The following is a 23,619-nucleotide window of genomic DNA, read 5'->3' on the forward strand; positions in this document are numbered from 1 at the left end:
TCTGCTATATATGAGGAATCCAGAATTTATCTCAGGAAACATACTTCTTTTTTTCAAAGAAGCATGTTCCAAAAATATTTAGCCACTTATCTTCTAAAAACCATGCAAATGCATGTCTCTTCCCCATTTCCTGTTGATAATATGTCCCCATTTGTCGCACGGCTTTGCCTTCCTCTGGAAGCCAGCACACGTCTGATGCCGTTCGAACAAAGGGCTTTCCTCATCCACACAGGGAGACGGGTGCTTAGCAGAGACTCAGCAGTGGCCATGGGAAAGAGCCGCTTCAAACAGGCACCGTTGCGTCATGGACGACACTGGCTGGAGAGAGCTTGCCCTGATGTCTCTGGGCAGGGGCCATGTCTTCCCCCGGCATCACCAATGGAGTTGTTTTCAGAACTCACGGCTGTGGGATCTCTTAGGTCTTCAAGCTCAGGGGTTTACCAGACCAAGAAATATTTTTTGATCTCAAAATTTGTTCAGATAGGGGATGGCCCCTAGCAGCAAAACTGGCTGGATTCCAAAGGCATGTTTCCAAATAATTTATTTGAGATCGGAAAACGTTTTCCCATAGGAATGATTTTATAAACGGTGGTGTCCCACAGATGCCTGGTTGAGCCAAAGTGTACTTAAATGCAACATTGACTGTACTATTCCCACCAATCATTATTTATTTTGTTTCTCTGGGAAAGTGTGTCCTGAGTTCTAACTTAGGGTGCCTCAAGCTCACCTCTCCCTCTGGCCTGGGAGCCTTCGCTGGAGCTTTCTTGGGGCTGGCAGCAGTAGCGGGATGGGAGGAGCCAGTAGTCTTCCCAAGAGAGAGATGATTGAGGAGAGTCCATCCAGATACCTCCGGGTCACTGGTCCAGTCTGGAGGGCTGAAGAGGGAAGCCACCCACGTGGGTCAGTCACTTCCCAAGCTCTGAATGTGGCACAAAGGTCAGGCACCTTTTCCTAAACAGAGATCATTTCAAAGTCAGATTTTATTTTCAGAAATAGGGCAAGTCTTACATAGTAAAACCCAAGGCGTTCACAAGGCTCTCTTTCTGGAAGATATTTTTCAACTGCTGCTTTAGACTGGTGCAGTGTCTCCAGGGACATGACAATTAGGGGACACAGACCCTGCACCTACCTCTAAGCCTGACAAATAGGAGGTGATCCAAAAAGGATTTTTAAAAATTTATTGAATTAAGTAATCACAGAGTAAATTCTATGCTGAAAAGCACAAGACCACAATTGTCTGCGGGGTAGACCAGTTCCCTGCATTCTACTTCCCGTCTCCTAGCTGGGACCCTCTCACAGCACACGGCCTAGCTGTGAGCGGTGGCTCAGAGCACCTGTGGGAATTCCCGAAAACAGTATGGGCACCTGGGTGAGAATCTGCTTCTGCCTCCAACGGCCCCAGTGCAGGTGTGGGGCCCTCCACACCCTCTGTCGTGCACCAGTAGCTAGCACTACCTCCCCTTTGCCAAAGCTGAGAAAACAAAAGGGCTGGGGCTGGGGCTGGGGCAGGGGGGATGACGTGGAAAACCAGCGAGGGCACCCAAGCCTGCAGGACCCCACCTAGTAGAATTTCTGGCTCGAGGTTTATTCTGGCCAATGTTGGCTGCTCAAGAAAATACAGGGGTTGTATGTGTGTGTGAGTGTGTGTGTGTGAGTGTGTGTGTGGAGCGGGGGAGGGAGGGAGTTGTTTTTAATGTATGTAGACAAAACTTGGAGGACTGTGCCTCTTTCAGGCTAGAGCTGCCTGAAACAGAAGACCTAGGTCTTGTCCATTTCAGGTTTTTAAATTGCACAACGTTTAAATTAATTTTGTACATGCAACTCCTTTGAAAGCAACAATCCTTCCTTTTAGAAAGCCAGCCCACCCCCCAATACACTTATCTACTGCTAACTTTGCACTTGAAAGCTCCATTCGCCTTCTGCGAGTCAGCCTCCTTCTCCAAGAGGAACATTTCTTGCGACTGTTCCTGACAATGGATCCACTTCCAGAGGCCCTGCTAAGGATAACCAAAAAAGGGCATGGAGCAGGCTGGTTTTGGCAAGCGTGCACGAAGTTTCGGAGCTTTTTAGGTCTTGGTTTTTCTGATGAGTGATTTCCTGAGCATGCCTAGGGAATGACAGGCAGCTCCACAGGCAGACGGCATCACCTTGGCCGGGTGTCGTCATTGGCTGCCTATGAGAAAAGCTACAGGACAATGCATACCACCGACTGCGGGCTGTAAACATAGGGGATATGTGTTCACTTAGCATGGACTTCTGGGAGGGGCCAAGGAAGGGCGGGCTGCAGTTTTATTGAATAGAGCAGTGTGCATTAGGCTGCCTGCCTGCCTGCCGGCTGGCTCGCTTGCTGTGCTCCTGCTTAAAGGAAATCGGTCCTCTCTTTGCAGCTCAGTCCCGGGGAAGAAGTTCCAGTCTCGAGGTAAGGCGCAGGGAGCTTGCTTGTTCGCTTCCCGAGGGGGGGGGGGGTGTTTCATCTGCATTCCATGCCGAGGGAGCTGGAGATGCAGGATTGTTCAAGGCAATAAACCATGTACATTCCCGGAGCCAGGCTGGGCTTCCCTGCTCTCTGGAGGTTCCCGGAAGGCAGACAGGATGAGAATGAGAGTGCACGTTTTGTTTCTGGAGTTGGGACGAGCGGAGAGATCACATAGAGATTGATACTCAGGGTGCACTGACAACTTTGATTAAGCTAGACTTTTTTTTTTCTTTAAGGAGAGCTATGTGGGATTGTACCTGATATCCTGATAGCCACAGACCAGTGTTAATAGGCAGGCTGTCCTGCTTTTTACCTCTTTTGTGTCTCTGTGTCTTTTATTACCAAACATTTCAAAGATTTTGCTTTTAAAACAACAACTTTTCAGGTTGCCGAGAAGCCAAAAAGGGATGGCTTTTTTTTTTTTTTTAATAACCCAGGGCATTTCTGTCGTTTTCTGTCACCAGTACTTAAGTCCTTGACTTCCTGAGCTCCAAGGAAATAAGTTTGGATGCAAAAAAACACTAGTGCAGTTGGGCTACTGTCACTGACCTGATAAAGATGCCTATGGTAATCTGCTGCCTTCGAAACCCAACAAGGAGAAAAAAACCATCTGCCAGTGGGTGTGTTTTTAGGAATCCTCTTTAACCTCCTACCAAACTAATTCTGAAAAAAAAAATCGCGTTTTTTTTTCTGATTGGAAGTGTGCCTGGTGACTTTGGAAAGATGCAGGCTGGAAATGTGTTCCAGGAAGGAGACAGGCTCTTATGTCAAGATGGACATAGAAGGCAGCGAGCTGGTAGCAGCCCGGAATTCCTTTCAGAAAGAGCTGATTGTGAAGTGTGGGGGAATTTCAGTGCTGTGGCAATACATGGTCAAAAAGGCAGCGAGAACAAAGTGCTCAGTGTGCACAGGTCCCTGGTGTTAACAAGGCTGCTGTGCACATGGGCTCGGACACTGACGTGGTGGAGTCCTCCTCGTGTATTTGGCAACACCAGGCAGGTCTGGGTAGAACGTAAGGGGAAACCAGGTGCTTCATGGCAAGAAGGCGACATCTGATTATTCTGAAAAAGAATCTTGAGTAGTCCAGGCTCCCAGCTCCCAGCGACTGATTCAATTTGATCTGACGCCACGGGGTGAGGCGGTTCTGGGTTGAGATTCGTTGAACCATCCTCTCTTCAGATTCAGGTGGGGGATCGTGGGGTGAGAACGCCTCTCTCCCCTAGAAGTGATATATGAGAACGGAATTCCCTGTGGATGTCTTTCCCTGCAACAGTTCTGAGTAAGTGCGAGAGAAAGGCTGCAGGCGAGAGCGAGAGTTTGATTACTGTTCTTCCCTGGAAGAGATCAGGTTCCAAACTATTTTCCCAGTGTTTTTAATGTCAATCAAAATAGGGAGAGCCATTCCTTTTTCAACTGTTCTCTAAACCATGTAGGAATGCAGTTTGGAAGGAGATCTATAATCTTGGGATTTGAAGATAAATTCCATTTTGAGACCAACATCTCGGAATCCCTGGAAGTTTAAACTTGCCTGTGATTGCTCTCTCCCATCCTCCCCAAGGGCTCCCCACCCCCAACAACCACAAGAACACAGTTCTCAGAATAACAGTAAGCGTCCTACTAAGTGTGGCGATTGAACTTTAGGCATCTCTTTGTGTTATGAGGAGGTTTCGAAAAGTTCCCACAAATGGAATTAAAAGAGAGGCTGGTTTTGGTGCCCCAAATTTTGATATTCATACATAGTTGTTTTTTTTTTTTTACACAATGCATTTCACATGAAATGTTTGATGATCCTTTGTATTAGCTAGAGTATTTCTCCCCAAATAGGGAGGTTAAAAAAAAAGGCAAATTAAAGTACAGGAATCTTCATTTTAAAAATCATTTAATAAAGGAAAACATAAAGGCAAAATCTGGAATAAAAAGTCACTAATGATGATTTGATCTTCAGCGCAAAAGGAATGAACTTTGGATTGATCCATAGCTAAAGTGAAAGAGTCTTCCCCTTGCCCAAAGTCCAGAGAATGTGCGATCGAACTAATTCAGCCCTAATGATCGCTGTACATAAGAATAAAACTTCTTGTGTTGAAGTGCAGAGAAGGCGCAGCTGCTACAGGGTTTAAATGAGATGCATGGGAAAGCACTCTGACAATGGGGCTGTTAGCAGTTCTAACCGGTTCCTGTGACTGGCCTGAGAAGGCTTCTGCTCTCACACACATAGAATAGGTGGGTCCTATGTCCAGCCATAGAAAGTTCCAGAACCCAGCCTGGCTATTCTCTGTATTGATGGGGAAAATGCACCTTTGTAGGCCTTTTCCTAAAAAGACATATGGTTGCCTCCACTGGTCGTTTTCATGGTAGCATGATGCCGCGTTGGCCATTCTTAGTAAGAGAGACAGGGACTTCTACGTGGGCATGAAAGGGGGTGGGTTAGGTCCCCATCTGCATAGCATCCACCACGCGTCTCAGAAATGCGGTGGGGTGAGGCCCTGGTGAGGGGGTCAGGGAAAAATGCTGACAAAGAGGTATGCAAATAGCATGGTAGAACTAAGGAGGAGGTTAGAAGGAGGTTGCCAAGAATTCTCAGGCTTTAAAAAAGGGTTTTCTGCGTAAATTCTCTCATGGACTGAAAATAGAACCATTAGCTCCTTAACTGAAAGTCCTCCATCGGTCTTGCTAATCCGAGTTTGCTCTTGGACCAGTGCCCGTGGGTTCTGGTAGCTGGGTGACTTAAGAAGATGCTTTCATCTCGGGCTTAACTCGTGAGCGAGACGGCGATGGTGAGACCTCGGCACCGGGCCTGCTTCCTCTGTGTTGCCAATGCCGAGCTTCGAGGAAGTCGTCACCTCTCTGGCTAAGTTGTCGGGATGAGGGAGGCTGCCGCCCCTCTTCCCCGTGGGCTGTGTCCCTGGAACTGTCTACAGCTTGGGCCCGGACTCCATGCGCTGTTCTGCCGGCACCCTCCACTTCTTACCCAGGATCCCTACATCCTCCTATTTGGAGAACTTTGGGTGTTTCCTTCCGGCTTCTTGTTCTCTCTGGGACCTTGAGTCTATGTCCAGTGAATCCCGGCCTACCCCGGTGTGGTCCTAATTTTGGCTCTGCGGATCAGAGAGACGGGGCGGGGTGGGGGTGGGGGGGACGACTGAGTAAGATGAGCATTGACGGTGCCACGAGATAGCCAGGAACCAGGAACGCTGAGGATCCAGTGGGGCAGAACAGCGATGGCAAGGTGCTGACAGCAGAAGGGCCTTAGTAAATGAGGCAGCCTCTCTGCCTCCAGCCAAAAGCATGGAATTAATCCGAGCATGTCAAGCCTGGGCTTTGTAGGGAGGGTGACGTAATCAGGAACACCTGGCTGTGGTTCCTGTTGGTACTGACGCCAGACTGCTCTGTGCAACTTGCCTCTCACCTCTGTTTGCCTCCATTGTCACTAGGCCCAGCCGAAAACTGAACCCCTGGCGGCAGCCCCTGCCTCCCTTCCCCGTCCCGCCTCGTCCTCCACCCCACCAGCTTCCCTGGCCCCTTCCCCATCCCCAAGCCAAGCATGGGGCTTTCTTGACTCCACATCGGCCATGGACAGGGGCATAGCTCTGGGACTGGGACTGGGCCTGGAGGACCACGAGGGGTCCAGCACCGGAACGTTCTAGATAGGGCACGGCTGCTCCAAGGTCGAGGCAGAGGGAGAAAATTCAAGGCAGATGGAGTGGCAGTTTCTGTGGTGAGGAGGTGTTCTGTTTCTTGCCTCCAATTCGGAATGGCCTGGCTGTGGGTGAGGGTTGTGCGAGGAGCTCAGACCCTGGAGGTCCCTTGTGAGCCCTCGGTTTGTGACTGTCCAGGTGAGCACCTTGAGCTGGAGGAGATGAGGGTGGGCGGTGGGTGAAGTCTTGGTGCCCAAGGAGACAGGGGTGGATGGGATGGGAGGACGAGCGGAAGTGTCCTTGCTTCTCTTCCGGATCTGGAAAGAAGAAAGATGGGTGTAGAGACCCAGGCTTCGAAAAGGAGATGACCGCGGGGCGGCCTTGAATTCCACCACGAGAAGATTATCTCCAGAGTAGAAGTAGTTTTCTACAGGGAGCACACAGGGGCTAGAGAAGGTCAGGAATGGCTGCTGCTAAGTGTATGCTAAGACACACACACACATACACACACACACACACACACACAATGCATAGCTAGAAGATAAATTGCTTTCTAATAGTTTCCTGAGGCTTCTGGCATTGTTTTGTGAATATGCGGATGAAAGCACTTGGCCCTAAGGAAGTCATCTCACTTAGAAAGGAACATATTAAGTAGGACTATATAATTAGTTCCTTCTTCTCATACGCCCACATGTACCGTTCCCTTGTGCTGGTCTCAAGATATTCTACCCAGACCCAAGCAGACTTCACTTGTGTGCTAAAGACTTGCAGGACAAGGGTAGCGGGGCCATGGGGGCCAAGGGCCAGTCGGCATCAAAGATGATCCGTTCCACTGGCTCAGGAGGGCCAGTGTCTGGCAGATAGATATAAAGGACCAGAAAAAGGGGAGGGGGCTATGCTGTGAATTGAAGCCAGGTTAGTAGAGGAGAAACAGCAAAATTAGAAGTCAGACGTAGCTTAAGAAATCCAGAGCTTACTCTGTACAGACAGGTCAGGGGAAGTGTGGGAGAGCGCTTGGCACAGTGTGCAGAGCAAGTAGACCCTTTCGTTAATCAACTTCCGCAGCTCCAGTAAAGGGGCAGGGTTGCACGGACCATGATGAATAACAGAGGGATGGACTCGCAGGCAAATCCAACAGTAGAAGGCAACACGGAGCCAGGGTCCTCAGGGAGTGGGGTTAGAGTGGAGGCAGGGAGGAGGGCTCAGAAGAGGACTAGGAGCCCCACTCTGTGCTGCCGTTAGTATAATTTAGCTGTAGGGTGTCACATACATTTGTTTCTTTTGGCTGTTCTCTCGGGTCAAACCCTGAGAGAGGAGATCCGATCAGCTCAACTACTAACTATTGTCTCTGTTTGGCAAATCCCTTAGTAGAAGAAGGGCAGCAAGATCTGGCGTGCCTATGAGTGAATCAGACCAACAGGCCTGGCAGCCACTGTACTCCAGCCCGTGGTCACACCCCGGGGAAAGAAAGCACAGGGGGCAGTTTAGGTTCAAGAGAAAGTCGGGCAGGGAGACCAAGTAGCTGCAATGTAGATCTCTCAATGGTTCTCACTTGGATTTTGATATGAATGGATTCAGAGAGGTAACTATCCAGTGTCAAGTTCATGCGGCTCTTGATATCCACCTTGGTGTGGCCGATAAGCCAATCTCAGGGAGGATAACACGGAGGTTTGCACCACTGGTAACTGCAAAGATAAGTCATCCGCTTCAGAAAGATTCCAGATAACAGCACTCTGGAGTATTTTTGTTGGCAGGAAACTTCACATGAGCGAAGGTACGCTATGACCTCCTCACTCTGTTCAAGGCAATCTATAAGATTCCACAACTAATGACTCACGGTCCCAGTAAATAACAACGAACACATTGCAGTGTAAACCGCCATACTTGATCAGACAGTACATAAAAGCCGATGCGCTCTGAACTGGTGGAAGCGTCAGGTGCAGGCAATCTTTGCGATGTCATTTTCCACGCACTGAACAGCTGTCGTGATGTCCACCAAAGGGAGTAAAAGATCCCATTCCCTGTGCAGGTCGGATCACGTTTGGAGCACTGTGCTCTGGTTGGGACTTGCTCTTCTTTTTTTTTTTTTTTTTTTGACAGGCAGAGTGGACAGTGAGAGAGAGAGACAGAGAGAAAGGTCTTCCTGCGCCGTTGGTTCACCCTCCAATGGCCGCAGCGGCCGGCGCACTATGGCCGGCGCACTATGGCTGGCGCACCGCGCTTATCTGATGGCAGGAGCCAGGTGCTTCTCCTGGTCTCCCATGGGGTGCAGGGCCCAAGCACTTGGGCCATCCTCCACTGCACTCCTGGGCCGCAGCAGAGAGCTGGCCTGGAAGAGGGGCAACCGGGACAGAATCCGGCGCCCTGACCGGGACTAGAACCCGGTGTGCCGGCGCCACAAGGTGGAGGATTAGCCTAGTGAGCCGCGGCGCCGGCTGGGACTTGCTCTTCTAAAAAGAACTGAAAATAGGGATCCAGGGGTATGAGCACCAAAGGCTTCAGCGGGCCAGGACAGCAGCACATAGGAGGAGCAGATAAAGGATGTGAGGCTGCAGTTTATCTCAAAGGAACGGTAACGGAGGGTCCATGCCTATGCCTTCCAGTACCTGAAGTACTTGTTTGTGTTTCTCAACACAGCAGAGCTGACTGTATAGGTACATGAATTTTTAAGATGGGCAGCACCTTAGGACATCATATAGTCTGGGGAGTCTGTATAATTTTTTATCTTTATGCAAGCTCTAACCTATTGGTATGTTAAACAGGCTCCTGAGGCTGAATCTTAGCTCACAGAGGAGAAAAAAATGCTGTTATTGATATGATCAAAGGCAAGACCAAGGCAGAAAGGGGCTGCGGTGGCTCAAGTACTGGCTTTTGTGCTTCCTTGGTGTAGTCTGCACATTCCTAACCTCCGGACCTTGGAACACGGGAGGACCACAACGTTATTGCAGGAGATAAACAAATCCATAAATAGAGCAAGTGTTTTTGGCAAACTGAGTAAATGGTGCATCTTCTACAAATCCGTGATACTGGTTTTCTAATTACATGGATGCATTATGATGGTAAAAGGCAAATTTACTTTTAAAAGTTACTGAATTCATTGTATCGTTTTGTTTTGTGTTTCCTCAAAGAATGGGCCTAAAATATGTAATTATATTGTGTGTGAGAAGTTGGGACAAGAAATTTGGTCTTAAGAAGGGATTCCTTTTTTAAAAAAAAAATTATTTATTTATTTATTTGAGAGGCAGAATTACAGAGAAAGAGGGAGAGAGAGAGAGAGAGAGAGGTCTTCCATCCGCTGGTTCTCCCCCAGATGACCTCAACAGCCGGAACTGCACCGATCCGAAGCCAGGAGCCAGGGGCTTCTTCCAGGTCTCTCATGTGGGTGCAGGGGCCTAAGGACCTGTGCCATTTTCCAGTGCTTTCCCAGGCCACTAGCGGGGAGGTGGATCAGAAGAGGATCAGCTGGGACTTGAACCAGTGCCCATATGGGATGCCGGCACTACAGAGGCTTAGCCTACTACATCACAGTGCTGGGACCCTGAAGATATTCTTAAAAAAAAAAAAAAAAAAAAAAAACCCAGGGGCCGGTGCTGTGGTGTAGTGGGTAAAGCTGCTGCCTGCAGTGCTGGCATCCCATTGGACCCCAGTTCTAGTACTGGCTGCTCCACTTTCTCATCCAGCCTGGGAAAGCAGTGGAAGATGGCCCAAGTGCTTGGACCCCTGCACCCAAAGCTCCTGGCTTCGAGACCTCTCTCTCTCTCTGCCTCTCTGTATAACTCTGACTTTCAAATAAATAAATAAATCTTTAAAAAAACAAACTAGGAACCAGTGATCTATTTTTCATTTTTCAGATGAGAAACTAGCCTATCCACATTAAATAAAATTAGATATTATGTACTGAAATCATATAATATATATATATATAATTATATATTGTATCTATTTGGGCATTTGCAGATGCCCACCTGTCAGTAAGATTTGTAAGGACAAGGAACATCTATTTTTTCCTTAGTATATACTCAGTCCTTGGCATAGGACAGAAGTCCAATAAATACTTGAAGACAAGAATAAACCAAGGGACTTGGTCAAGGTCAGCTGGTTAACTAGTGGCAAAGACAGTTACAGAACACAGCACCCCTAAGTCCCAGGCATCTTGTCCTTTTCGGTAGACTAGATGCTCTCTCTGAGCATATTTTTTTTGACAGGCAGAGTTAGAGAGTGAGAGAGAGAGACAGAGAGAAAGGTCTTCATTCCGTTGGTTCACCCCCCGCAAATGGCCGCTATGCTGATCCGAAGCCAGGAGCCAGGTGCTTCCTCCTGGTCTCCCATGCAGGTGCAGGGCCCAAGCACTTGGGCCATCCTCCACTGCCTTCCCGGACCAGCAGAGAGCTGGCCTGGAAGAGGAGCAACCGGGACAGAACCGGTGCCCCAACCGGGACTAGAACCCGGGGTGCCAACGCCGCAGGTGGAGGATTAGCCTAGTGAGCTGCGGCACCGGCCGAATGTCCATTGTTTTACAATGCAACCCAATTTGCCTGTGCACCAGTGAATGTCAACCCAGATCTTAATCAGAATCAACCCCTGATTCCCAATTGGCAGATCCAGCCAGAGTGGGGTCGTCCAGGCATCTGATAAAACCTGGCCCAGAAACAGTTCTGTACCCCTTTGGTTAAAATAACCCAGAGTGGATCTATGGACTTACTCATTCCCAGAAGCCTTTTAACGTGTATTAATTTATCTCCAAATGTTAATCTCGTATAGTCCAAGTCATCAGTGTTACTGGAGTCTCCTGGGAAGAACCAGGGCAGCGAGCTGAAAAGCTCCCACCCCCACCCAGCTCTTCCTTCTCTCGTGCTTTAAGCGCAATGCTGTCAACCCTAGAAGGTCAAACATTCTGATGAGATTTCCAGTGTTTGCTTTTGCAAGGCATTGGAAATGTGGCAAGAATAAAATTTCTCATGGTATTTCCACTTCCTGTTCCAACCACCATTACTAAGTGAAGTTTAGGCTGGGGGCGGGGAGGGGTGAACGTAGGAACATTTTTCTGTTTAACTATTTCTGTCCTTAGGATATTTCGGAGATGCGTTATGTTAGCTATTTCACTTCCCAGGAAAAGCAGGCGCTGAAAAGCTTCCTGCACCCTCCTCCTTCTCCCTCTCCCTCTCCTTCCTGGCTGGGGGCCAGCGCAGCCACTGGCTTAGATGCTTCCCTGGGCAGCCCGTTCAGAAATATGGGGTGGGACGCCTAAGAGAGAGAGGCTTTGGGTGCACGGACAAGAGCAGAGGTGGACAATTCGCCTATGCAGGTTGGAAAATTCATCTCGAGGGTCTGTCTCTCCTCGGGCGAAGCTACATCAAGCAGAGTGTCACCCTCTGTATCGCACAGAACGGATCCTATCAGAGCACCGAGTGTATCACTCCTGTCAGTAAAGATCGCAGAGCTAAGAGTTTCTCTGTACGAGTGACCTGGTCCAGTAAGAATGCCGGGATCGCTTCCATATTTGTGCTAATGGTATTCGGTTTCCAAGGCAGGTGCTTCTGTTACGTAAGAGCAGCTGAAAGGGAATGAGATCAGGATGCACATCTGTACCACGACACCATGCGGACTCCATCTCCCCTCCCCTCTGACACCGCACCCCCTTCCAGGCACCCTAAACTCACACCAGCTGCCAAGAGCCGACTGTTAAACTTTCAAGAATTTTGAGAGCCAGTTGTAAAAACACAGCCATTATTAAAAATTAAATTATACAAACTTGCGATTAGACACATTATATTAAAAGCCAAGGGGAGAGAGACTCGAAGCTCAACCCCTCATAATCGGCTTTCTGTGTCTTGCTATTATCTGTTCTTTTGAAGTTCGTTGTACGTCTGCATGATGGAAATAGTATACGATGCTGCACCACCCAGCTTCTCCTCCCGTTCCTTCGTTCGGTGATTCCGGGTTGCTAGCCTGAAACCGACCATGATGGAAATACTTAGACCACAGAAATCAGAATATGTTACGAATCAGACGCCAGCCCCCTGGAGCTTGCTGTTAAACATTTCCTAGCACGGCACTGATCCTAAGGTATAGAATGGTCAGTTAGCCCCTACAGGGGGTGGAGTACCTCTGTCTGTCTGTGTGCATGTTTGTAATGCATACTTAGGATCGCACATTTGTTTGGTCGTTTATTATTTCTTACACTTCTAGGAAATAGGCACATGACAAGTGGGGCTCTTTGGCACTTTTGGTGCCAAGACTTGAACCTAAAGAAGCGCCTTGCCCCGTGCACAGTACTAGTAAGTGAGTGAGGAACACGTTTCTTCTTTACAGGAAACCTGAAGCCAGTGTTTCTGTTGGAGCTCACTGATTCTTCACCAACTGCACCATTGCCCAGCTTGTGCTAACTAGCGCAGGATATCCATGAGATAAAAATAAGCAACCTTGAGTTATAATTAAGTGAAGTAACACATTTGATCTCACACAGATTGTAAGTGGTGGGGCTGGGGTCCAAACTCGGAGAACCTGGCTCCATGGTCCCCAGGCTTAGCCACCTGGCGGTGCTTCCTCCCAGGAATGACATGTGTCCACCCTTCACGTGAGTCTTTGGAAGGGTGACGGTTTTGAGAACACACTTTGGAGTCAGAAAGACTTGGATTTGAGTTTCCAAACTTGGCACTTTCAAGCTTGTTTCTTGATTGCCAAATGAGGGTGATGTTCCTCCATTTTGTAGTTGTAGTCACGAGAAGTTGGTATCTCTCATCAGCTTCACATGGGATAGATCCTAAATGACACAGCATTGGTTAGCAGTCCTGACTTCCTATGGGGGCTCTTGGGGGGTGCGGGATCCACCCCATACTCCCAGCCACATACTCATCCTTCAATTCCTCCAAGCCACCAGGTAAAGTAAAAGGAGCAGACGTCTTTCATATCTGGGTTCTGCGGGTCAGACTGAGACCCGTGGATACCAGTACCAGGAAACTGGTTCAGGCCGGCACATGCACTTTCTGACCAGATCTGCCTGTCTCCGAAGTGTGGGCCTTGGTGCTTTGCAGAAACAGACATGGAACTCTCCTCTCTTAGACTGGAAGGGCTGCACGCTTACCCCAGTTGGTCTGTGCTCCCTGTAATGTTCCAAATCCTCTCTACCTAGTGGGGCTGCCGAGTTGGGTCGTTCCTAAGTCTGGGTCCCCTTGGAGGTTCTTAGTGTCTTAGATCTGGAAGGAGAATGAGAGGGGGAAGAAAGCGAGTGAGAGGGTGGGGAAAAAGAGAAAGAGAGTGAAGAAAATCTACTGAACTTAGGGGAGAAGGGTGAATAGCAATGGGTTGTTAATTATTTGGAGCCCTTACAGGTGAAGAATGGTGAGAGGTAAGCTAGCTCATTCAAGTGTCCTGCTAGTAGACAGGCTTTGTGTTGGCACTGTCCCTCAGAGCAATAAAGTAAATCAAAGAACTCGACCGAAGTCTCGCAGCTGGCAAGTGGCAGAGCTGGACCTGGATCCGCTCCCGGGCTCCAGCCCTTTCCATTTCTCTACAGCTGTCTGTTCTGTGTCTTCCCTCAGGAAAGCGACAGAAACCAGAGCAGAAGGTTTCCATAACCAATCATTATAATTTGTCATTGGGCCATGAGGCAGTTCAAATAGACAGGCACGTTGTCATTCCCTGCTTTATAAGGAGCCGAGTGAAACACCACGTCTTTCCCTCCTGACTCGGGAGAGAGAGTTCAAGTCAGAGTTGGACAGCACGAGAACCCAAGCCCGTGGCATTTGAAAAAAAAAAAAAAAAACAAAAAAAAAACAAACACAAAGAAGGCTACAGAAATGCGTTCGTGTTTGCTTTTCCTGGTCACAGAGACACCTTCACAAGCGGTTTATATCCCTCCCTCTGACTCGAGGAGTCATTCTGGAATCAGATCCTGCAGAACTAAACTTCAAGCTGTTGTGTTTGATCGTGTCCAATTAACGGATTCCAAAGGTCAAGGCCCTCTGTTGGGAAGGCGAGGGCTGTATCTCTCTGTGCAGGATTGGCAAAAGCGGTTGGTTTTCTCCCACCCTGCCAGTCACCCTCAGAAAACCATTGATTGGTGAGATTCCACATTTAAGTTTGATGTTCCTGCCCAAAGCCCACAACAGTCACATGGCCGCTCTTTGCCTTAAACATCAGTCAGGGCAGGGAGTTCAACTTGCAACTCCAGTAACCAAGTTCACGGGGGAAAGAGGCACCAGCAGTGGGAATTCCTTACTCAAGAGCGGCCGGTCCAGTCCTGCCACAGAAAGTGCCTACGCCTTCAGATAATTCAGAGAAACACTGCTGAGTGTTCTCAGGGAAACGAGGAAGCTATAAGCAGTCTGGCCAACTTCTCCCAAGTCCTGTCTTTGATCAGACTGCATCCGGGGTCTGCCTTTCACAGAGCTGCTGTCATCAGGAACCACGAATGGAAAGCTGTCTTCCCGTGGTTTGGGCATCAGAAAATCAGGCGTCTGGTGGGTTGGTTCCTTCGAAGGCTGGGAAGGAAGGCTCTGGTCCCGACCTGGCTCCTTGGCTTGTCCATGGCTGTCTTCGTGTCCATGTGACATTTTCTAGAGAAGTATCTATGTACAGATTTGCTGTTTGTGGGAAGATACCAGTTGTGTTGAATTTGGGCCCACTATAATGACCTCCTCTTACCCTGATCACCACTTTAAAGACCCTCTCTCTGAACAGATCGCAGTCCAAGGTAGTTAAGGGGTTAAGGATGCCAAGATGTGAATTTTGAAGGAAGACACACTTTAACCCTGAACACACCCTAGTGCAAAATGGCAGTAGAAGACCCACTGGCGTATTTTCTGGAACTCCAAGGGCTGAAGACCCTACTGCTTCTGATCTTCCATCTTCTCTCTGTGTCTAGGGATTGCTGGGCTAGAAATCACTTGGCCTTTTGAACTTGCTTTCGCTGTTTACTTTCTGCCTTTCGCAATGTGAAATTCTGAACCAGGGAAAAGTCAAAAGAGGTCTCTGAAATGACGCATGGAAGCCCAGGCTGCACATACTGTGGCCTGTCTGTGGAAGGCTACAAAACCACGATGGCAGATGGTCTGGTATGCGGCCACCAGGACCGGGGGGAAGGGGGCTTGGTGGGAAGGCTTGGCCAAGGCTTGCAAGTCTGAGAGGCAGAAGGGTGTGTGGCGTTGGAGCAGCCCCCTGGGCCAGGGAAGCAGCAACAGATGGGCCTTTGCATGCGTGCCCAGGGTGGAAAGAGAGGATGGCCATTTTCAATCATTTTTATACTGATCATAACCGCTGACCGCTAGAGCAGGGGGAATGGTGAAAACCTATACATATTTATACTCTGAATCATTGTCTCGGCTCTCCGGGTCGCCTATCTCTTCTCTGTCCATCCTTACATTTTTATATGCTTTTCCTCTCAACCTCCCAGCTCCCTGTGCCCCTGTTGGCCTCAGAGGTTACAGGAGCTCACACAGTAGGATTTGGCCCCCCATCCCTTCTTCCTTCTTTTAAGCCCTCTGCGTGTTCATCTACTCTCTGTCTCAGGCCAGAGGCTGTCCCTACAGAAGATGCTAAACCATCTGTTGCCCAAACAGGGACACTTTGGAGAGCGAGAGGATGAGCAATTATTTTCCCCAAGGTAACAGTCTTAAACTTCGACTGCCCCAGGGAAACCGAGACGAATCCTCACCCACTCCATAGATCTCTCTCTCTCTCTCTCTCTCTGTCAACCACTCACTCTGTGTCTCTACTTCATGCTTATTTTTGCTTTACATTTCTTATTTGTTTATTATTATTTACTTGAAAAGCAGAGACAGGTAGAGAGAGATCTTCCACCCAGCTCGTTTACTTTCCAACAGCCAGGGCTGGACCAGAGCAAAGCCAGGAGCCTGGGTCTCAACCTGGGTTTCTCATAAGAGTGGCAGGGATTAAACTGCTTGAACCATCAGCTGCTCTGCCTCCCAGAATCAGCATTAATAGGAAAATGGGGCCAACAGGAAAATGGGACTCAAACCCGGGTACTCTTGATACGGGATGCAGGACCCCCACGCAGTGTCTTAACTGCTGTACCACATGCCCAGCTTTGTACCTTGCACTTTAAAGGCATTTGTGTTGGAATTCTGTCTGTCTGTCTCTTACCCGAGACCTTTTATGTATCTTTGTCCATGTGAGTTTCTCTGCACTCGCTCCCTCTGTCCTGCTCCACTCTGTATCAGCCCCACCACCTGACCACCGCTTGTCCCTGTAGCTTCCTTTGTAGGTACAGTCTTGCCCAGGTATCAGGAAGGCCACTTTTGTCTGCCATGATCTGTGCACGACATATTTCCTGCATATCTAAGGCAAATCAAGGCCAAACGAGCACACACACACACACACACACACAGCTGCTGTGGGTCTCAGATGAGCCTGCCTGGACTGCCCACTGTCAGTGCAGACATGTTGTATGTGAGTGCAGGCTCTCATAGGACACAGCTTTCTACATGTGTATGCATGTACACTAGAGTTGAGAAGGAGGAAAATACAGAGCCTGAAAACCAATAAGAAGGCAACAGTCAAAGCTTGTGGTGCACTGCCCACCTCCTGGGTTACACCTTTTGCCATTTAGGTTGTCCTGTCCTTTACTGGGCCCTGCACCATAGACTGAGCAATGGTTGCTATAGGTTTCACAAAATTAGAAATTAGAATTAGAGTTCTCTCTTCATCCCTCCCTCCCCCTCCCTCCTCCCCTCCCTCCTCCTTCCTTCCTTCCTCCCCTCCTCCCTGTTCTCCTCCTCCCCCTCCCCTTTCCCCCTCCCCCTTCCTCTGCTCTCCCTCCCCGCTCCTACCTGTTCTCCTCCCCCCTCCCTCCCCTCCCTCCTCCGCCTTCCCCTTCTACCTCTTCCTCATCCTTCTTTCTCCTTATCCTAATTCTTCTGTTTTTTGTTTTTTCTCCCACTGAGATCCGTACATTGAAAATGAGCTCTTCCTATTGATCATCTTTCTTCTTAAGCCAGGACGGTCTAAGACTCCCTTTCCTAGCCAAATCTTTGTATGAATATTTGTAATAGCAATCATGCATCCAGTACATTCTGCAGGGTAGGTACCCAGTTATGACCATAGTGGGATGGAAGTCCTTGTCCACGGGGCTGTTGCCCTCTGACCTGAGACAGTAATTAGTACCAGCTGTGCAGAAATTGCACTCCATCTGTGTTTGGAAAAAATAGGAAATGAATAGGAATTTGATCATTCTTTGTGCTTTATGTTTTTGTTTTAAACTTTCATACCTTTACAAAAGTCTGCTCTTAGATATAATTTTTTTAGATTTGTTTATTTATTTGAAAGTCAGATGTACACAGAGAGAGGAGGAGAGGCAGAGAGAGAAAGACAGGTCTTCCATTTGCTGGTTCATTCCCCAGTTGGCCACAACAGCCAAGTCGAACCAATCTGAAGCCAGGAGCCAGGAGCTTCCTCTTGGTCTCTCATGTGGGTGCAGAGGCCCAAGGACTTGGACCATCTTCTACTGCTTTCCCAAGCCACAGCAGAGAGCTGGAGTGGAAGTGGAGCAGCCAGGACTCCAACCAGCACCCATATGGAATGTCGGCACTGCAGGTGGCGGCTTTACCCGCTACACCACAGCACCAGCCCAATATATAATGTTAAAATAAAATAGTGTTCTCTCAACTGGCAGTCGTTTCTAGCTTGCTAATTGTTTTTCCAGAGTATCTGCAATGAGATTTCAGTTTTTGAAATCTTGGCACTTAGATTTTGTAGGGGCCTCAGATTCCAGGTGGGGGTTTAATAGAAAAGTAGCCCCAGTTCCTGCCTCCTGTCCACAGCTGATGACTTGTGTGGCTTTGAACAACCTCCTTGTACTCAGGCTTTCAAATTATAAACTGACCCTAGCCTTTGCCTTCCTCTGTAACACCCAGCTAGGGAGCTAGGAGTATAAAAAGGCTTGAAGTGGTAAAGTGTGGTAAAACACAGGCAGGGTTTTCTTTCCTGTCCCCTTTGAACTAGGAGGACTTTTGCTGGTTGATTTCCGAGGAGCTCTAAGTCATAGATTCAGCAACAAAATCATCTAGACTCCAAGTTCGGAATCTGAGGTTCCCGACAGTTATCCCCTGTGTGGCAGCACTGGCTGGCTCATTCTGCTGGGGTATCCCTGCCCAGTTCTTTTTTTTTTTTTTTTAACTTTACTTTCTAATTAAATTTTTAAAGACGTAATACATGTTTACTATATTAATGGAAGTAACAAAATGTAGATATTACTGGTGATTTCACTATTAACATTATCTTAGATTATTTCCTCCATATTTAAACAAATTTTAATTGGCAGATAATGTTTTTGCAATTTTATGGAACATGGTACGATCATTCAATACTTGCACACAACGTGTTATATTAAGTTTCTGGGGCCAGCATATTGCTTTCCACCCTCATCTTTAAAAGCAAGTTGGCAGTCTGGTTTGGAAAGACTCTGAAACCACACAGTGCTATAAGGGATGTTTGAAGACAGATTACCCTCCAACTGAAATTTTTCTCTACAGTGGTCAGAAAAGTTCTCTTTTAAAAGCTTTATCTGAAATCAAACTCACAGTGAACAACCGCAGGATCTTAGAATTCTGTTGCCCTCACATTTGCTAGCATTGTCTTTCGTCAGCACGGACATGTCTGACCCATGAGATCACATATGTGAACGGCCTTGTGCTTTGAAACCTCTGTGAGTTTCATAGCTAAAGCTTAATACGTTCAAGTTTGAAAATGCTCTAGGAGAATAAGAAGAATACCAGACAATCAGGTTTGTGCCTAGCGACAGTGCTTGGGGCCGTCCTTGCCTAAGCGATCCCATGGGCGGGTCAGATTGTCTATTTTTATTTCTGTTTAAATTAAATTTTATTTCACAATATATTTATAGAAGAGTTCTGAGAATATTACAGAATTCTCCTACACCCCAGGCCTAGTTTCTCCCATTGTTAACTTGACTATGGCACATTTGTCACAAATAATAAAACAATATTGTTAATATTGTTACATTATTATTAATGGATCACCATGCTTGATTTGGTTTGCACTATTTTTGCCTGTTCTTTCTTTCTTTTTAAAAGTAGGCTGCCTTTAAAAAGAATGTTTTATATGGGGAATTGTAAATGTACAGGATGGAGATTTTAATGGCATTCTAATACATGAGTGGAAATTATATAAATCAACTCTTTTTATATACATAACATTTTTTTACCTGACATAGAAAGTGGACACACTTACAGGGTACGGTGTATGAGTTGATAAATGTATACATTGTGTGATGTCCAATCAGAGTGAGCATGTATCTCCTCAAAAATGTATCCTCTCTTTATGGTGAAAACATTAAAAATCCTCTCTTCTGGCCCTTTTTTTGTTTTTGTTTTTTTGCCAATTTTTCTTGAAATATGTGTACTGGATTAGCAATTTCATGACTTTCCACCTAAACTACTGCAGGCCTCCCCCAGTCTCTGGTTTGTTTCCCTTGAAAGCATCAGCAGATTCTTCAGGCTTCTCTACCCTCTTGCCAGATGTTGCAACCCTATTGTTGCTGCCACTTCCCAAACAGAAGGTGATAGCTAGCATCACCGGCCTCCCCTGTGCCACAGTTTCAGGCAGGTGCATTAGAGGAAAAGAGCTTATCTGGCTGTTGAACAGCTGAAATGTGCTCTTCTCTAAGGGATTCTTGTGTTGTATTTGAAAGGCAGGGGCAGGGGTGGGAGTGGGGAGAGAATCACCCATTTGCTAGTCCATTCCCCCAAAGCTTACAACAGCTGGGGCTGGGACCTGTTGAAGCCAGGAGTCAGGAATGCAACCCACATCTCCCACATGGGTGGTAGGTATCCGGGTACTTGAGCTGTCACCTGCTGCCTCCCAGGGTGTACGTTAGCAGGAAGCTGGAAGTGGAAGCGGAGCCAAGGTGTGAACCCAGGCCCTCCAAGATGGGATGTGGGCATCTCACGCAGCGTCTTACCTGTGACCCACTGCCCTTCAAACTCTGCTTTTAAAGTTACTTAGGAGAGTTTTGATATCAATAAGAAGGAAAAAAATAACGATCTGGTCCATGTTCCTCCAAATCCTGAAATCCAAAGATTTGAGCCTGTTTAAAAGTAGCACAGTTCTTGAAAAATACCTAGTAATAACAAATAGGTGGAACAATAGGTTATGTGGAATTACGTTTCATACACTGAACTTCCGATCTTTCTTACCTGAGTCAGCAGTAGAGGAAGAATCCATTTCATTCAGTGTCTGCCTTGGAGCCACTCGACAATGTCAAGCATGCCAGGTGATACTTCTGCTTGTCAATTGTTACAATGTTACAGTTTGGACTACATGTGGTCTCTCCTAGGCTAAAGTTGGTGGGATTTGTGGCTTTCTAACTTCCTGTGAGAAGCCGGGTGTCCTTGCCACCAAGGATACTTCTTTACTATTGTGCTTTGCCTGACAAATCACTTTATGGAAGAAAGGAAAAACTAAATGAAGCTCAGACACTCTTCCCAGATGAGTTTCCTTCGAGGGAACCTGATCATTGACTTACTACAGTTGGTGTGTTTTAAAGTTGCTTTGTGTGGAAATACAGTCGAACGCGTACATGCAAGGAAATCAGTCAATAGGATGCAAACATAATGATGAGGAAATGTAGATTTCTTCTTTGGTAACTTCACATCGAACACTTAATTTGGGGTAGATGGGTGGGGAGAAAATCTACTTATAATGAATGAAGCTAATATTCTTGATTCAAGGTGTTTTTTTTTTTTAATCCTATATTAGTACCAATATCAGCACACTGAGTTGGCTGTGAACGAGCAAATAGAAGACACTTTTCATAGAAGGAATGATGGAATCAACTCTCAAGTACAAGGTCATCAGTCAGGGAGGAGAGTAAAAACTAGAGGCTTGGAGTAGAAGCCCTGACTAGGTTTAGCCATCTGCTTTGGTCTTTCCTGTTCCACGTGTAGCTGTACAGTTTACATAAAAGTATCTCTCCAGAGGATCAGAAGGAGCAGATTTATGGGACCAGATGTGAGTTCCCATTTCTACAGGTGTGGCTCTGCAGCCGAAAGAACATGTTGTGCCAGGGATGGAGTTTCTTATTATATAATCAATATAAATTACCAGTAGACTTTTACAGAGGTTGATAAAGCAAACATGTGTCATTTGAGTTGGCCTTCTGGTATATAAAGTGATCCTGCTTCACGTAGGGCATAACGTGAAAAAATGCAGCATTTGATATTTATAAAAGAGCTGGTAGAAAATGCCACGACAGTGATTCTGCAAGGTTGTTCCCGCTTGTATGCAGAGGGGATGGCTGGTGATTAGATGAAAACCATGTTGGTGCATTCTTTCTCACCAAGACAGACAAGGAATAATTCACAACTATTTTTAAAGTCTCATTATCTGGCCGGCGCCGCGGCTCACTAGGCTAATCCTCCGCCTTGCGGCGCCGGCACACCGGGTTCTAGTTCTGGTCGGGGCGCCGGATTCTGTCCCGGTTGCCCCTCTTCCAGGCCAGCTCTCTGCTGTGGCCAGGGAGTGCAGTGGAGGATGGCCCAAGTGCTTGGGCCCTGCACCCCATGGGAGACCAGGAGAAGCACCTGGCTCCTGCCATCGGATCAGTGTGGTGCGCCGGCAGCGCGCCGGCCGCAGCGGCCATTGGAGGGTGAACCAACGGCAAAGGAAGGCCTTTCTCTCTGTCTCTCTCTCTCACTGTCCACTCTGCCTGTCAAAAAAAAAAAAAAAAAAGTCTCATTATCTGATAGGAAAGGGCCGAGAAGACGAGTGTGAATAAAGACTGGAGGAAAAAAAGTGTGTACGAAAAGAGGAAAAAACGGTAGAACTAGTTAACTTAGAGAAGAAAATATCCTGGCAGGGCACAGAAAGCCATGATTATTTAAAAAGAAAAGATGAATTTGGTAAATTGCAGAGCATTTTGATAATTGTATACAGAAAGAGAATCTCTAAGTGCTAGAAAAAAGGGTAAAAGTGTTGCTGAATAATTTTTTTATCCATAGAGTATCTAAAATGTTTTCATTTTTTTTAAAAGTTGCCTGTCTTTATGCTACAGTTTACAGTGAATTAATGTAAATGAATACTTCTTTGAACTTCTAAGTTGCTTAACTTTTTTTTCAATTTAAGTGAACTGCGTTACTCAAATCTCTTACGTTCTTGCTAACTTTTAAATTTTTCTTAACCCATTAATGTCTAAGATAGTTGTATCAAAATTGGTTCATTGATTATGATTTGTTCATTTTTTTAAAGATTTATTTATTTATTTGAAAAGCAGAGTTACACAGAAAGAGGGAGAGACAGAGAGAGTTCTTCCATCTGTTGGTTCATTCCCCAAACAGCCACAACAGCCAGGGATGAGCCGGGCCAAAGCCACGGGCCTAGAATTTCATCTAGGTCTCCCATGTGGGTGGCAGGAGCCCAAGTCTTTGCGCCATCTTCTGCTTCCGCAGGCACATTTGCAGGGAGCTGGATCAGAAGTGGAGCAGCTGGGACTCCAACCAGCACGCTTATGGGAGTGCAGCATTGCAGGCAGCAGCTTAACCTGCTACATCATAATGCTGGCCCCTGTGCGTTCATTTCTCCTTAAAAAAATTGTCGTTGTTGATGCTTCAAGGCTATGTCCCTTGATACATCTAAGTTTGTGATTCTAAATCCTGCTCCTGGAATAGTCCTTTCAACCTTGAATAATTCACCTTCAAGCATGATTGTTACAAATGTTTCTTTTGACTGTTGCTTACATAAACTTAAAGACTTTTATTTTAAAAAATTCTCATGTAATTACTTTAAGTACTTTTAAGTACTTCTGTGATGACATAGAAGATGTCAGAAAAGTCTGGGCACATAGGTTACCCTTAATTCTAAATGATGTTAGTTACATTTTTCCAATATTTTCTCCGTATGTTTTTCTTCAAGCTTCTGGCTACATTTCAAGTGAAGTTTTTAAATTTAAAGTGATGAATCCAACTTTCTAATCTTAGAAATGTACAATAAATATGTGATTTCCCCTAGATTTCCAGAATGTTTGAGTCCTCTGTAGAATATTTACTCGAGAAGACATTTTGAGAATTTTATTTGAAAAGCAACTAACTGACACTATGAAAATGTTTACCCTATATTTTCAGACATTTTGGACAAAGATCATTTAGTTTTAATTTTAACATCTTTTCTTTTATATTTTTTTCTTTTCCGTGTATATTCTTTGCTCCTTTATTTCCCCCTATCCTGATTTTTATTTATTTCCATTAAACCTTTACTGTTTTGGATGTGAACATCCTATTTCTCTTTGTTTAAAATTTAAAATGCATATATCACCCAGTATGAATTTCATTTTCTTTCCCCACTACTGCTGCTCATCGTGGAAACTATCTTTGTTTAATAATTTATTTCTATTTATGTCTTTGAACTCTGAAAATTCGTTTTTATCAAGCTATCATTGTGTAATAATTTATTTCTGTTTTTCTCCTTAAACTCTGAAAATTAGTTACTTACTGATTTTTGTGATTCTTTTGGACATTTCTTGCTTCTGGCATGCCACTT

The 23,619-nt window shown here is 46.5% G+C and overlaps 1 protein-coding gene across 11 annotated transcripts in view; it reads left to right on the forward strand.

The window, feature by feature from the left end:
• The first annotated feature begins 2,020 nt into the window (after positions 1–2,020).
• Positions 2,021–23,619, forward strand: part of CALD1 (caldesmon 1) — a 193,567-nt gene continuing 171,968 nt past the window's right edge. For 8 of the 11 annotated variants that reach the window (XM_051847959.2, XM_051847961.2, XM_051847960.2 and 5 more), the window contains exon 1: positions 2,021–2,419. The gene's annotated coding sequence lies outside the window, so the exon portion shown is untranslated. 11 annotated transcript variants of the gene reach the window in all.

Source organism: Oryctolagus cuniculus, chromosome 3 (genome assembly GCF_964237555.1).
Source record: "Oryctolagus cuniculus chromosome 3, mOryCun1.1, whole genome shotgun sequence".
NCBI classification, from domain to species: domain Eukaryota; kingdom Metazoa; phylum Chordata; class Mammalia; order Lagomorpha; family Leporidae; genus Oryctolagus; species Oryctolagus cuniculus.